The sequence below is a fragment of the Staurois parvus genome, unplaced genomic scaffold (assembly GCF_062004578.1).
Source record: "Staurois parvus isolate SC_StPar_1 unplaced genomic scaffold, SC_StPar_1.0 ptg001248l, whole genome shotgun sequence".
NCBI lineage: Eukaryota > Metazoa > Chordata > Amphibia > Anura > Ranidae > Staurois > Staurois parvus.
Window position 1 is genome coordinate 676,413 of NW_028319044.1, and position 13,922 is coordinate 690,334.

Genomic DNA, 13,922 nt, shown 5'->3' on the forward strand with positions numbered 1-13,922 from the left:
AGGAGGTGGCTGGAAAGTAAAGAGGGGGCTGTGATGTAAAGTAGGGGGCTATGATGTAAATGTGGGGGCCGGGATGTAAAGGGAGGCGGTGATCTAAAGGAGGGGGCTGTGATGTAATGGGGGGGGCTGTGATGTAAAAGGGAAAAGGGGGGGCTGTGATGTAAAGAGGGGGGCTGTTATGTAAAGGAGGGGCTGTGATGTAAAAGCGGGGGGGTTTGATACAAAGGGAGGGCTATGATTTAAATGGGGGTACTGTGACATGAAGAGGGGTGGGATGCAATGTGAAGGGGGCACAGAGGACACTGATGTAATGGGGGGGGGGGGGCTGTGATGCAAGGGGGGGCGCTGTGATGTAAAAGGGATGAATTGTCATGTGACCGGGGCTATGATGCGATGGGGGAAATGCGGACATGTAAAGGTAGGAATGTGATGTAAAAGGGGGCGTCTGTGATGTCACGGATCTGGGTCGCATGCGCTGTAGCCCCCTGCTGGAAGAACATTGTACTGACCGCACCTCTGGGAATTTCTCATATATGACCGCGGAGGTACAGGGGGAGTTTAAAACGCAACTCCAATATCACATTTTTTTTCCCCACATTTATAGCAAATCCTCTTCTGTGTTGGATCAGATTACTCCCCTTTCCTGGACAGTCGGCTCCAAATGGTATTTTGCGGTAAAATCCCTCGTAGCGTTTTTTTTGGCGTTCACAAAAGAACACTAAAATACGGAGCGAGTTACTTTATGGAATCCTGCGGTACCTTAGTAGTGAATTACAGTAACAATTGACCACCCAGCAACATAAGACCCCCCCCACACCAATAATAAAACCACCCACAACAATAGATCCCCGACAGTGACAATAGACCCCAAGCAGCCAACATGAATAAACCCCCCAGCACCCCTTGCCACTACATTCATTCAGTATTGGAGTTGCTGGAACTGCGTTCTCCCGTGTTCCCGGATCTATCCATGCAGTTTAGAATGTATCCTTCACCCCGGGTTCACATACATGCGGTGCGGTACATTGCATGTGATTCACACAGGAACCGAACCGCATTCCTGTGCAAATCACATGCAATTTGTGTACGGTGCGATCGGAGTCGTACATCTCGCATGGTTCAAATCGCACCGCACCGAAAAGGTGCAGGACCCTTTTTGGGTCCGCACTAGAATCAGATCGCACGGGTATTCACACCTTTCTGCACATCGCACCGATTTAGGGGTGTTAACATACCCCCCCGCAACGGTTCGCATGAACGGGGTGCGACTGTGACGCGGTGCGGAATTTGCACAGAACCCGCTGTGAATTCCGCACCGCACTAGAATCGGATGGCATGGGTATTCACACCTATGCGATCCCAGTCTGCACATCGCACCGAGTTTTGCGCACCACTTTCGGGGTGTTGTTAACTTAATGTACACCCCCGCAGCGGTTCGCATGAACGGGGTGCGATTGTGACGCAGTGCAGAATTCGCACAGAAAACGGTATGAATTCTGCACCGCACTAGAATCGGATCGCATGGGTATTCACACCTTTCTGTACATCGGACCGATTTTGGGATGCTGTTAACTTAACATACACCCCCGCAGCGCTTCGCATGAACGGGGCGCGACTGTGACGCAGTGCAGAATTTGCAAGGAAACCGCTGCGAATTCTGCACCGCACTAGAATCGGATCACACGGGTATTCACACCCATGCGATCCGATTCTGCACATCGCACTACCTTTTGCGGACCGATTTCCGTGTGTCATTAACATACACCCCTCGCAGCGGTTCTCATGAATGGGGTGCGATTGTGACACGGTGTGGAATTCACACAGAAACCGCTGCGAATTCTGCACCGCACTAGAATCAGATCGCACAGAAACCGCTGCGAATTCCGCACCGCACTAGAATCAGATCGCACAGAAACCGCTGCGAATTCCGCACCGCACTAGAATCGAATCGCATGTGTATTCACACCTTTCTGTACATTGGACCGATTTCGGGGTGCTGTTAACATACACCCCCGCAGCGCTTCTCATGAATGGGGTGCGATTGTGACACAGTGCAGAATTCACACAGAAACCGGTGCGAATTCCACACCACACTAGAATCAGATCACATGGGTATTCACACCTATGCGATCCGATTCTGCACATCGCACCGCATTTTGCAGACCAATCTCAGTGTGCCGTTAACATAACATACACCCCCGCAGCAGTTCGCAAGAACGGGGTGCAACTGTGACGCGGTGCGGAATTTGCACAGAAAGCACTGCGAATTTTGCACCGCACTAGAATCGGATCACACGGGTATTCACACCTATGTGATCCGATTCTGCACGTCGCACTGTGTTTTGCGGACTGATTTCGGGGTGTTGTCAATGTAACATACACCCCCGCAGCGCTTCGCATGAACGGGGTGCGACTGTGACGCGGTGCAGAATTTGCACAGAAAGCACTGCGAATTCCGCACTGCACTAGAATCGGATGGCACGGGTATCCACACCTTTCTGTACATCGGACCGATTTTGGGGTGCTGTTAACTTAACACACCCCCGCAGCGCTTCGCATGAATGGGGTGCGACTGTGACACAGTGCGGAATTCACACAGAAACCGCTGTGAATTCCGCACCGCACTAGAATCGAATCGCACGGGTATTCACACCTATGTGATCCAATTCTGCACATCGCACTGCCTATTGCGGACTGATTTCGGGGTGCTTTTAACCTAACATACCCCCCCCCCGCAGCGGTTTGCATGAATGGGGTGCAATTATGACGCGGTGCGGAAATCACAAAGAAAACGCTTCAAAATCCACACCACGCTAGAATCGAATTGCACGGGTATTCACACCTATGCGATCTGATTCTGCACATCGCACTGCCTATCGCGGACCAATTTCGGGGTGCTGTTAACCTAACATACCCCCCCCCCCCCGCAGCGCTTCGCATGAACGGGGTGCGATTGTGACACGGTGCGGAAATCACACAGGAAACGCTGCGAATTCCGCACCGAGGAACCAGCTCTCCCCATCCGCTGTTACACAACATCCATACCTGGCTAAATCGGTGACACGAAAGGATCCGGTGCGATTAATAAACCGAACGAGTGAGAAGCGCTCTTGGATTCTCAGGCTGACAATGTTTCCTCCTCGGGGCCCGGCTATAGATCCCAATATGCTGGGTAAGATGAATAGATCCGGTAATAACATCGTTTCCCGTTTTGTTTCACCTTTTAATTGCCATCTTGTTGTTACGTGTTAATTGCACGTTTATTGTGCGCGTCCGTAACTCAGACGGGCCCCGGCGTAATTAACTGCCGCGTACTTCATCCGGGGCCAAGATGAATGGCTGGTGCGCCCTATAAAGAGCTACAGCCAAACCGGCCGACCTGTGTGCCGCTCGGCGCGGGATGACGTTTTCTAGGCTCGTTTCCCGAGTCTCATCAGAATAGCTGGGATTTTGGGGATCAAAGAGGAAGGGAGGACAGTGAGAGGAACATGTTTGTAAGCTCATTGGACTTGCCTGGATATAGGATTTGCAGGAAGAGGTGTGCAGACGGGTTATTTTTTTAGTTATCAGGAAGCCCAGGGATTTTTTGTCAGCGAGAACGCGTGGGGGGGGGGGGGGGAACGCAGTTCCGGCACCTCCAGCACTGAATGCATGTAATGGCAAGGGGTGGTGGGGTGTACTGCAGGTCCATTGATGTTGGCTGCTGGGGGGTCTATTGTTGCTGGAGGGGATCTATTTTTGTGTGTGTGGGGGAGGGGTATCTATTGATGCTGGGGCGGTCTACTGTTGATAGTGGGTGATCTATTGTTGCTGGAGGGGAACTATTTTTGTGGGGGGGAGAGGGGTATCTATTGATGCTGGAGAGGTCTGCTGTTGCTAGTGGGAGATCTCTTGTTGCTGGGGGGGGGACATATTTTTGTGTGTGTGGGGGGAGGGGTATCTATTGATGATGGAGAGGTCTACTGTTGATAGTGGGAGTTCTATTGTTGCTGGAGGGGATCTATTTTTGTATGTGTGTGTGGGGGGGGGTATCTATTGATGCTGGGGAGGTCTACTGTTGATAGTGGGGGATCTATTGTTACTAAAGGGGATCCATTTTTGTGTGGGGGGGCATCTATTGATGCTGGGGAGGTCTACTGTTGATAGTGGGTGATCTATTGTTGCTGGAGGGAATCTATTTTTGTGTGGGGGGAGGGGTGTCTATTGATGCTGGAGAGGTCTGCTGTTGATAGTGGGAGATCTATTGTTGCTGGAGGGGATATATTTTTGTGTGTGCGGGGGGGGGGGGCATCTATTGATGCTGGGGAGGTCTACTGTTGATAGTGGGAGATCTATTGTTGCTGGAGGAAATCTATTTTTGTGCGTGTGTTGGGGTATCTATTGATGCTGGGGAGGTCTACTGTTGATAGTGGGAGTTCTATTGTTGCTGGAGGGGATCTATTTTTGTATGTGTGTGTGTGGGGGGGGGTATCTATTGATGCTGGGGAGGTCTACTGTTGATAGTGGGTGATCTATTGTTGCTGAAGGGGATCTATTTTTGTGGGGGGGGCATCTATTGATGCTGGGGAAGTCTATTGTTGATAATGGGGGATCTATTGTTGCTGGAGGGAATCTATTTTTGTATGTGTGTGTGGGGGGTATCTATTGATGCTGGGGAGGTCTAATGTTGACTGCAGGAGATCTATTGTTGCTGGAGGGGATCTATTTTTGTATGTGTGTGTGGGGGTATCTATTGATGCTGGGGAGGTCTACTGTTGATAGTGGGAGATCTATTGTAGCTAAAAGGGGATCTCTTTTTGTGTGTGTGGGGGGGGCACCTATTGATGCTAGGGAGGTCTACTGTTGATAGTGGGAGATCTATTGTAGCTAAAGGGGATCTCTTTTTATGTGTGTGGGGGGGGCACCTATTGATGCTGGGGAGGTCTGCTATTGATAGTTGGAGATCTATTGTTGCTGAAGGGGATCTATTTCTGTATGTGGGGGTATCTATTGATGCTGGGGCGGTCTACTTTTGATAGTGGGAGATCTATTGTTGCTGGAGAAGATCTATTTGTGTGTGTGTGAGAACTACTGTTGAGGGAGGGGTCAACTGATGCTAGCTGCTGGAGGATCTATTGATGCTGGCTGTGGGGAGATCTGTTGATGCTGTCGGGGAACTATTGTTCCTGGTGGAGGGTTGTTGCAGGTGGCCCACTGTTGATGGAACAGGCAGGGGTGTACTTACTACAAGGCAAACAAGGCATTTGCCTAGGGCGGCATTTTTCAGGGGGGGGGGGGCAGCACCGCTCCCCCAAAGAAGGGACACACGCAGCTATGGGACCAGGAGGGATCCGAGAGAGGCTGCGGGCTGCTTGTCTGGATGTCTGGAGCTGTGAAGGTGAGTGTATTTCTCCTTGTCACTGGGGGTGGTGGTGTCGGTTGGTGTCAGGCTTTCTCCATGGGGGGGGGGTTGCCTAGGGCAGCACAAAACCTAAATACACCACTGGGAAGGGGGGGGGTCTATTGTTGCTGGTTGTAGGGGATCCAATTTACTGCTCTTCTTTCTTCGTATTACAAATTCCATACAAATTTTTGTTTATTTATTTATTTCAGGTCCCTATATAGCGCTGTCACGTTACGCCGCGCTTTACATACATATTGTACATTCACATCAGTCCCCGCCCCCGAGGAACGTACAATCTACATTCATACATACACATACTAGGGACCAATTTAGACAGGAGCCAATTCACCTTCCAGCATGTCTTTGGAGTGTGGGAGGAAACCGGAGTACCCAGAGGAAACCCACGCAGGCACAGGGAGAACATGCAAACTCCAGGCAGGTGGTACCGTAGTTGGGATCTGAACCAACGACCCGAGTACTGCCAGGCGGAAGGAAGTGCTAACCATTTAGCCAGTGCCCTGCCCCAAATTGGTACTTGGTCCTGTAGTCTCAAAAAGGACGGTACTGGGAGGCAGGTAGGGGGGGGGGGGGTTCGCAGGGACAGTGCGGTACAGAGACAGGAGGGGACTTGGAAAGGTAGAGTTCCTGCACCTACTCCATGAGAGTAAGCCAACATCCCTCGGATCAGTTCAGTATTTCTGGCACCAACAGTTGGGCAAACAGCTGCCAGCAGGGAGGGCTGGGCCGGGGTGATGACGGTGGTGGCGCTTGGCGTTCCCGTCACACATCTGGACGGTGGAAGATCTGCTTTCTCTGAATATATCGGGACTTTGAGTTCATAGAGACTGCAGTCCGGCACATTGAACGCGGTTTGTTTATATGGGGGGGGGGGGGGATGTTTTCGGAATAATTTGGTCCTCTCGCTAGCGCTGCATCATTTCACGATACTAGGATTTCATACGAACCTGCTTTGTGCACAGAACATCCCCGATCCTCCTTTTCTGGGGTTCAGGTATGGTATGTATTCAGATATAGAAGACCTTCCAGCAGATCCTTGTAGCATGGCAGAAACATCAAGTGCCACTACCTTCATCAAATGGACACTCCACCCCAACGTGTTTCGTCTTTGTACATAGGGGGAATGTGTATATATATATGGTAAAGAAGTTCAGGTATGATATATATTCAGATAAAGAAGACCTTCCACCCTCCAGCAGATCTTTGTAGCGTGGCAGAAACAGCAAGTGCCACTACCTTCATCAAGTGCACACTCCACCCCAATGTGTTTCGTCTTTGTACATAGGGGAAATGTATATATATATATGGTAAAGAAGTTCAGGTATGATATATATTCAGATAAAGAAGACCTTCCACCCTCCAACAGATCTTTGTAGTGTGGCAGAAACATCAAGTGCCACCACCTTCATCAAATGCACACTCCGCCCCAACGTGTTTCGTTTTTGTACATAGGGGGTATGTATATACATCAATATATATATGGTAAAGAATTTCAGGTATGGTATATATTCAGATAAAGAACATCTTCCACCCTCCAGTAGATCCTTTACACAGAATGGCCCCGGTCCTCCTCTTCTGGGGTTCCCCACGGGTGCTCCTGGCTCCTCCTCTTCCACGTGTGCCACCACAGGAAGCCACTAAATATAGAGGCACACATGCGGACTCGATCCCTCGAATTTCAGGTATGATATATATTCAGATAAAGAAGACCTTCCACCCTCCAACAGATCCTTGTAGCGTGGCAGAAACATCAAGTGCCACCACCTTCATCAAATGCACACTCCGCCCAAACGTGTTTCGTCTTTGTACATAGGGGGTATGTATATATATATATGGTAAAGAAGTTCAGGTATGATATATATATTCAGATAAAGAACACCTTCCACCCTCCAAAAGATCCTTGTAGTGTGACAAAACATCAAGTGCCATCACCTTCATCAAATGCACACCCTGCCCCAACGTGTTTCGTCTTTGTACATAGGGGGAATATACGGTAAAGAATATCAGGTATGGTATAGGTTTTAGTTACATTGGAACAGCTAAAGAAAATTCAACATTTAGCAAATTCATGTATCCTTTCACAATACATTTTCAACAAAACCAGCATAATCACCGAAACTGGCACAAGGTGCTCGGTAGCAGAGAAGTGGCGGTATTAAAAAAAAAAAAAAAAAAAAAAAAGCTCAGGTTTGTGATGTTAGAAATCCAAAAAGGTAGAAGGCGGGGAAGTGACACCAAGTTTACAGAACAGCATCTTTACAATTAAAAAGAACAAAGCACACTGCAAATGGTCAGGTTGGAGAAAAAACACTAGATCAGGGGTCTTCAAGCTTTCGAAACAGAAGGTCAGTTTACTGTCCCTCAGAACTTCGGGGGGCGGGGATCCGGACTGTGGTCAGTGGGAGTAGGAAATGCCACAGCATTAGTGGGAGTAAACAGAGCCTCAGGTTAGGTGGATAGTGGAAGGAATAGTGCCCCATCGTAGGTGTCAGTGGGAGGAATAGTGTCCCATCGTTGGTATCAGTGGGAGGAATAGTGTCTCATCGTTGGTATCAGTGGGAGGAATAGTGTCTCATCGTTGGTGTCAGTGGGAGGAATAGTGCCCCATCATTGGTGTCAGTGGGAGGAATATTGCCCCATCATTGGTGTCAGTGGGAGGAATAGTGCTCCATCATTGGTGTCAGTGGGAGGAATAGTGCCCCATCATTGGTGTCAGTGGGAGGAATAGCGCCCCATCATTGGTGTCAGTGGGAGGAATAGTGCCCCATCATTGGTGTCAGTGGGAGGAATAGTGCCCCATCATTGGTATCAGTGGGAGGAATAGTGTCCCATCATTGGTGTCAGTGGGAGGAATAGTGTCCCATCATTGGTGTCAGTGGGAGGAATAGTGCCCCATCATTGGTGTCAGTGGGGGGAATAGTGCCCATCATTGGTGTCAATGGAAGGAATAGTGCCCCATCATTGGTATCAGTGGGAGGAATAGTGCCCCATCATTGGTATCAGTGGGAGGAATAGCGCCCCATCATTAGTGTCAGTGGGAGGAATAGTGCCCCATCATTGGTGTCAGTGGGAGGAATAGTGCCCCATCATTGGTGTCAGTGGAAGGAATAGTGCCCCATCATTGGTGTCAGTGGGAGGAATAGTGCCCCATCATTGGTGTCAGTGGGAGCTGTTACAACTGTGCCGGAGTTCTGCTTTAAATCTCATCTGTCCATACGGCACAAACAACACAAAATGTAAATTCTGAATTTGCTTTCCTCAGGAATGAGGAGCGGAATAATCTACGCACGGTTCTGACTACACAGAGAGACAGTCAGAGGCATTGTGCTGAGGGGGCGGAGCTCCAGAACATAACAGCACATCACCCAAACATAATAACATCAAAGGCAAAAAGCAGTGAGCCTAGAAGAGCGCTCCCGCCATTCATGCGGAGAAATAAAACACAGCGCTGCAGGTTATGCAGGAGAAAACCCCGCTGCTTCAAAAGAATAACCTATTAATCATGCATCTGGAGAAAAAAAAAAAAAAAAAAGCTGTTCTGGGCCGGCTTCAGTCACCAGAAAAATGAGTTTTCAGAAATTACAGAGCCGGGGATGTGGGTGGACGTCTCTTTAAGATCCCTTTTAAATATCAAGCCACAAAAAAGAAAAAGAAAAAAAAATTTATAAAAATATTCACAAACCAAAAGGAATAAAGATTTCTTGTATTACTTCAGGAAATTAGGCCAATGAATTGTACGAACAATTACTAATAATAATAATAATTAAAATAATACATTTAAATAATATGATCATATTAAATAATAATATGAAATATAAAATGTACTATTAATATTTTTTATTATTTGATATTATAAAGAAAATCATATTTTAGTATTATATAATAATATATTGTAATAATTATATTATAAAATTAAGATCCCTAGTAAATTTCAAGTGCAAAGTAAAAAAAAAAAAAAAAAGAAAAGTTTCACAAACAAAAAGCAGCAACGATCCTTTTGTATGCATTAATTCAATGCATATGAAATTAGGGCAAAATATAATTATAATAATTAATATTAAATAATCAAAATACATTAGTATTTTAGTAATATCAAATATTAATAATTATAATATAGTATTATATAATAATATATTGTAATAATTATGTTATAATATAAGGAACCCTTGTAAATTTCAAATGCACAATTCTAAAAAAAAAAAAAAAAAAAAAAAAAAACAAACAAACCAAAAGGAGCAAAGATTTCTTGTATTACTTCAGGAAATTAGGCCAATGAATTGTACGAACAATTACAAATAATAATTCAAATAATACATTTAAATAATAATATGAAATAATATAAAATATACTATTAATATTTTTTATTATTTGATATTATAAAGAAAATCATATTTTAGTATTATATAATAATATATTGTAATAATTATATTATAAAATTAAGATCCCTAGTAAATTTCAAGTGCAAAGTAAAAAAAAAAAAAAAAAAAAAAGAAAAGTTTCACAAACCAAAAGCAGCAACGATCCTTTTATATGCATTAATTCAATGCATATGAAATTAGGGCAAAATATAATAATAATAATTAATATTAAATAATCAAAATACATTAGTATTTTAGTAATATTAATAATTATAATATAGTATTATATAATAATATATTGTAATAATTATGATATAATATTAGGAACCCTTGTAAATTTCAAATGCACAATTCTAAAAAACAAAAAAACAAAAAAAAAAACAAACCAAAAGGAGCAAAGATTTCTTGTATTACTTCAGGAAATTAGGCCAATGAATTGTACGAACAATTACAAATAATAATTCAAATAATACATTTAAATAATAATATGAAATAATATAAAATATACTATTAATATTTTTAATTATTTGATATTATAAAGAAAATCATATTTTAGTATTATATAATAATATATTGTAATCATTATATTATAAAATTAAGATCCCTAGTAAATTTCAAGTGCAAAGTAAAAAAAAAACAAAACAAAAAAGAAAAGTTTCACAAACCAAAAGCAGCCACGATCCTTTTGTATGCATTAATTCAATGCATATGAAATGAGGGCAAAATATATTAATAATAATTAATATTAAATAATCAAAATACATTAGTATTTTAGTAATATTAATAATTATAATATAGTATTATATAATAATATATTGTAATAATTATGTTATAATATTAGGAACCCATGTAAATTTCAAATGCACATTTCTAAAAAACAAAAAAAAAACAATTTCACAAACCTAAAGGAGCAAAGATTCCTTGTATTACTTCAGGAAATTAGGCCAATGAATTGTACGAACAATTACAAATAATAATAATTAAAATACATTTAAATAATAATATGAAATGATAATATAAAATATACTATTAATATTTTTTATTATTTGATATTATAAAGAAAATCATATTTTAGTATTATATAATAATATATTGTAATAATATTATAAAATTAAGATCCCTAGTAAATTTCAAGTGCAAAGTAAAAAAAAAAAAAAAAAAAAAAAAGAAAAGTTTCACAAACCAAAAGGAGCAACGATCCTTTTGTATGCATTAATTCAATGCATATGAAATTAGGGCAAAATATAATAATTAATATTAAATAATCAAAATACATTAGTATTTTAGTAATATTAAATATTAATAATTATAATATAGTATTATATAATAATATATTGTAATAATTATGATATAATATTAGGAACCCTTGTAAATTTCGAATGCACAATTCTAAAAAAAAAAAAAAAACAAATTTCACAAACCTAAAGGAGCAAAGATTTCTTGCATTACTTCAACGCATAAGAAATTAGGGCAATGAACTGACATTATTATTTTTATTATTTGTAATTTATTCTGTCAGTTCATTGCCCTAATTTCTTATGCGTTGAAGTAATGCAAGGAATCTTTGCTCCTTTAGGTTTGTGAAAATTTTTTTTTTTTTTTTTTTTTAGAATTGTGCATTCGAAATTTACAAGGGTTCCTAATATTATAACTATTGCTATTTAATATTATTATTATTCTTTTATTTGTTATTTAATAATAATATATTATAAATATTTTTATTATTTGTAATTTATTCTAATATATTAATATTATTAAATAACAAATAAAATAATTATAATGATATTAAATAGCAATAGTTATATTAGGAACCCTTGTAAATTTCAAATGCACAATTCTAAAAAAAAAAAAAAAAAGAAAAAAAAAAAAAAATTTCACAAACCTAAAGGAGCAAAGATTCCTTGCATTACTTCAACGCATAAGAAATTAGGGCAATAAATTGAAAGAATAAATTACAAATAATAATAATATTATATTAATATAATATTATTAAATAATAAATAAAATAATAATACTGATAATAAATTGCAATAATTAAAATAAAATAATATTATATACTATAATAAATGATATGACAATATCCTTTTTACTTCACATATCTATTCCTTCTGTTCTTCGAAGTCACGCAACCGGGGGCAGACTGACACCTCATGGGGCCCCCGGGCAATAGGGGATCATGGGGCCCCTGTGTCCTTGCCCAAACTCAAAAAAGCTTATGAAAAAGGTACCAGGGGCATCTCATGGGGCCCCCTACTGACCCCGGGCCCTCGGGCAGTGCCCGAGTTTCCAAATGGTCAGTCCGCCCCTGGATGCAACTATTACTATGATTTTTGTTTGAACCTCCTGTATGTATAATGGCTTGAAATCTGATTTTATAATGAGTTCACACACCGCTGATGTAAAACAGGCTTTCATATTCCCTTCCCTGGTTCCCTCCCCCCCTCCCATTCCCCTCCCCCTCTCTCCCCTTCCCTTCCCCCTCTCTCCCCCATTAACATGCTTTTAAATAAAACCTTTCCATTTTATTATTTCAGGTACTTATATAGCGCCATCAATTTACGCAGCTCATTACATATATATTGTACGTTCACATCAGTCCCCGCCCCCCGAGGAGCGTACAATCTAAGGTCCCTAACTCACATTCATACATACACATACTAGGGACAATTTAGACAGGAGCCAATTAACCTCCCAGCATGTCATTGAAGGGTGGGAGGAAACCGGAGGAAACACACGCAGGCACAGGGAGAACACGCAAACTCCAGGCAGGTGATGCCGTGGTTGGGAGGGATTCTAACCAGCGACCCCGAGAACTGCCAAGCGGAAGTGCTAACCACTTAGCCCCTGTGTTGCCCATTTTCATTCCATACATTGTTTTATGATCACTGGGTCTCTATGTTTCATCATGGAATGCAGTCAGATCATGGCTGGTGGGAGGGCCAGACTGAAACCCACTCACCAAGGCACTTTGATGTTTCCACAACTCCTTCCAAGAGCCAGCCCGCTGCCTGTTATCAGAGCTGAGGGATCTTGAGAAGGGAGGGTACTGTGATGCTTTCAGGAAGCAATGTACAGCACCCTTCCAGCCCCCCGCCTCCATCAGCCATGCATTGTGTAGAGAAGCACAGAGACCCAGTGATGATGTCACTGGCTCTAAAAAAAAAGAAAAAAAAAAGAGGGTATGTAATAAAACAAACGGCTTATCTGAAAATGTGATTAGGAGGGAAAGGCAAAATATAAGCAGCTTTAATGCCACCACAGACCTGCAGCTAACAAAGGCAGGAGCTTTAGAAATACGCCACCGCCGCCGCCTGAACGCACTGTGGTCTTTTGTCAATAACCACGGGGATCGGAGCTTAATAGTGCTTCAACTAAAAGCTTCACTAGAAATCACATTACAAGACGCCTGAAATTCCGGGAAAAAAAAAAATGGAAAGCAAAAAAATAAATAAATAAAAATAAAAAAAATGGAAAGCAAAAAAAAAAAAAAAAAAAGGAAAGCAAAAAAAAAAATAAATAAAAATAAAAAAAATGGAAAGCAAAAAAAAAAAAATTAAAAATAAAAAAAATTTAAAGCAAAAAAAAAATGAAAACTAAAAAATGTAAAGCAAAAAATAAATAAATAAATGGAAAGCAAAAAAAAAAATGGAAGCAAAAAGAAATAAAAATAAAAAAATGTAAAGCAAAAAAAAAAAATAAAAACTAAAAGAATGGAAAGAAAAAAAAAAAAAGGATTTATTTTATTTTATTTTTTTATTACTCTTTATTATAATTTTTTTCCCCCCCCTTACCTGCTCCTCGGATAATTGCGAGATGTGATTCACGGCGGCGTAGGATTCGATCTTGGGATTAAAGTGGTTTATAATGGCCCTAGAAGAAAATAAAAAAAAGAGAAATACAGCAATTTGTATTAATACGCATGTCTATCTCCGTGTGAGATTAGGGGGTGTCGCGCCCCCCCGCGGTTTGTGATACTTGCGGGAGATTCGGCGCTAAGTATATATGGCTGTCTGTCCCAGAGGCTTCCGATCCCGGTTCAAAAAATAATTGGCTGTACCGAGAGAGAGAGCAGCGAGGGGGGGATGTGTAATGGCGCTGCGTCTCGAGTGCGAAAAGGACAGCGCGGATCTCGAGGAGACCTGAGTGACATTAAACCTGGTTAA

The 13,922-nt window shown here is 41.9% G+C and overlaps 1 long non-coding RNA gene across 1 annotated transcript in view; it reads right to left on the bottom strand.

Moving 5' to 3' along the window:
- LOC149437900 (uncharacterized) overlaps positions 1-13,686 on the bottom strand; it is a 67,159-nt gene extending 53,473 nt beyond the window's left edge. Inside the window, exon 1 of the long non-coding RNA XR_016307987.1 lies at positions 13,551-13,686. This is a non-coding gene — a long non-coding RNA (uncharacterized LOC149437900). The remainder of the gene's footprint in view (positions 1-13,550) is intronic.
- Between the last annotated feature and the right edge of the window lie 236 nt (positions 13,687-13,922).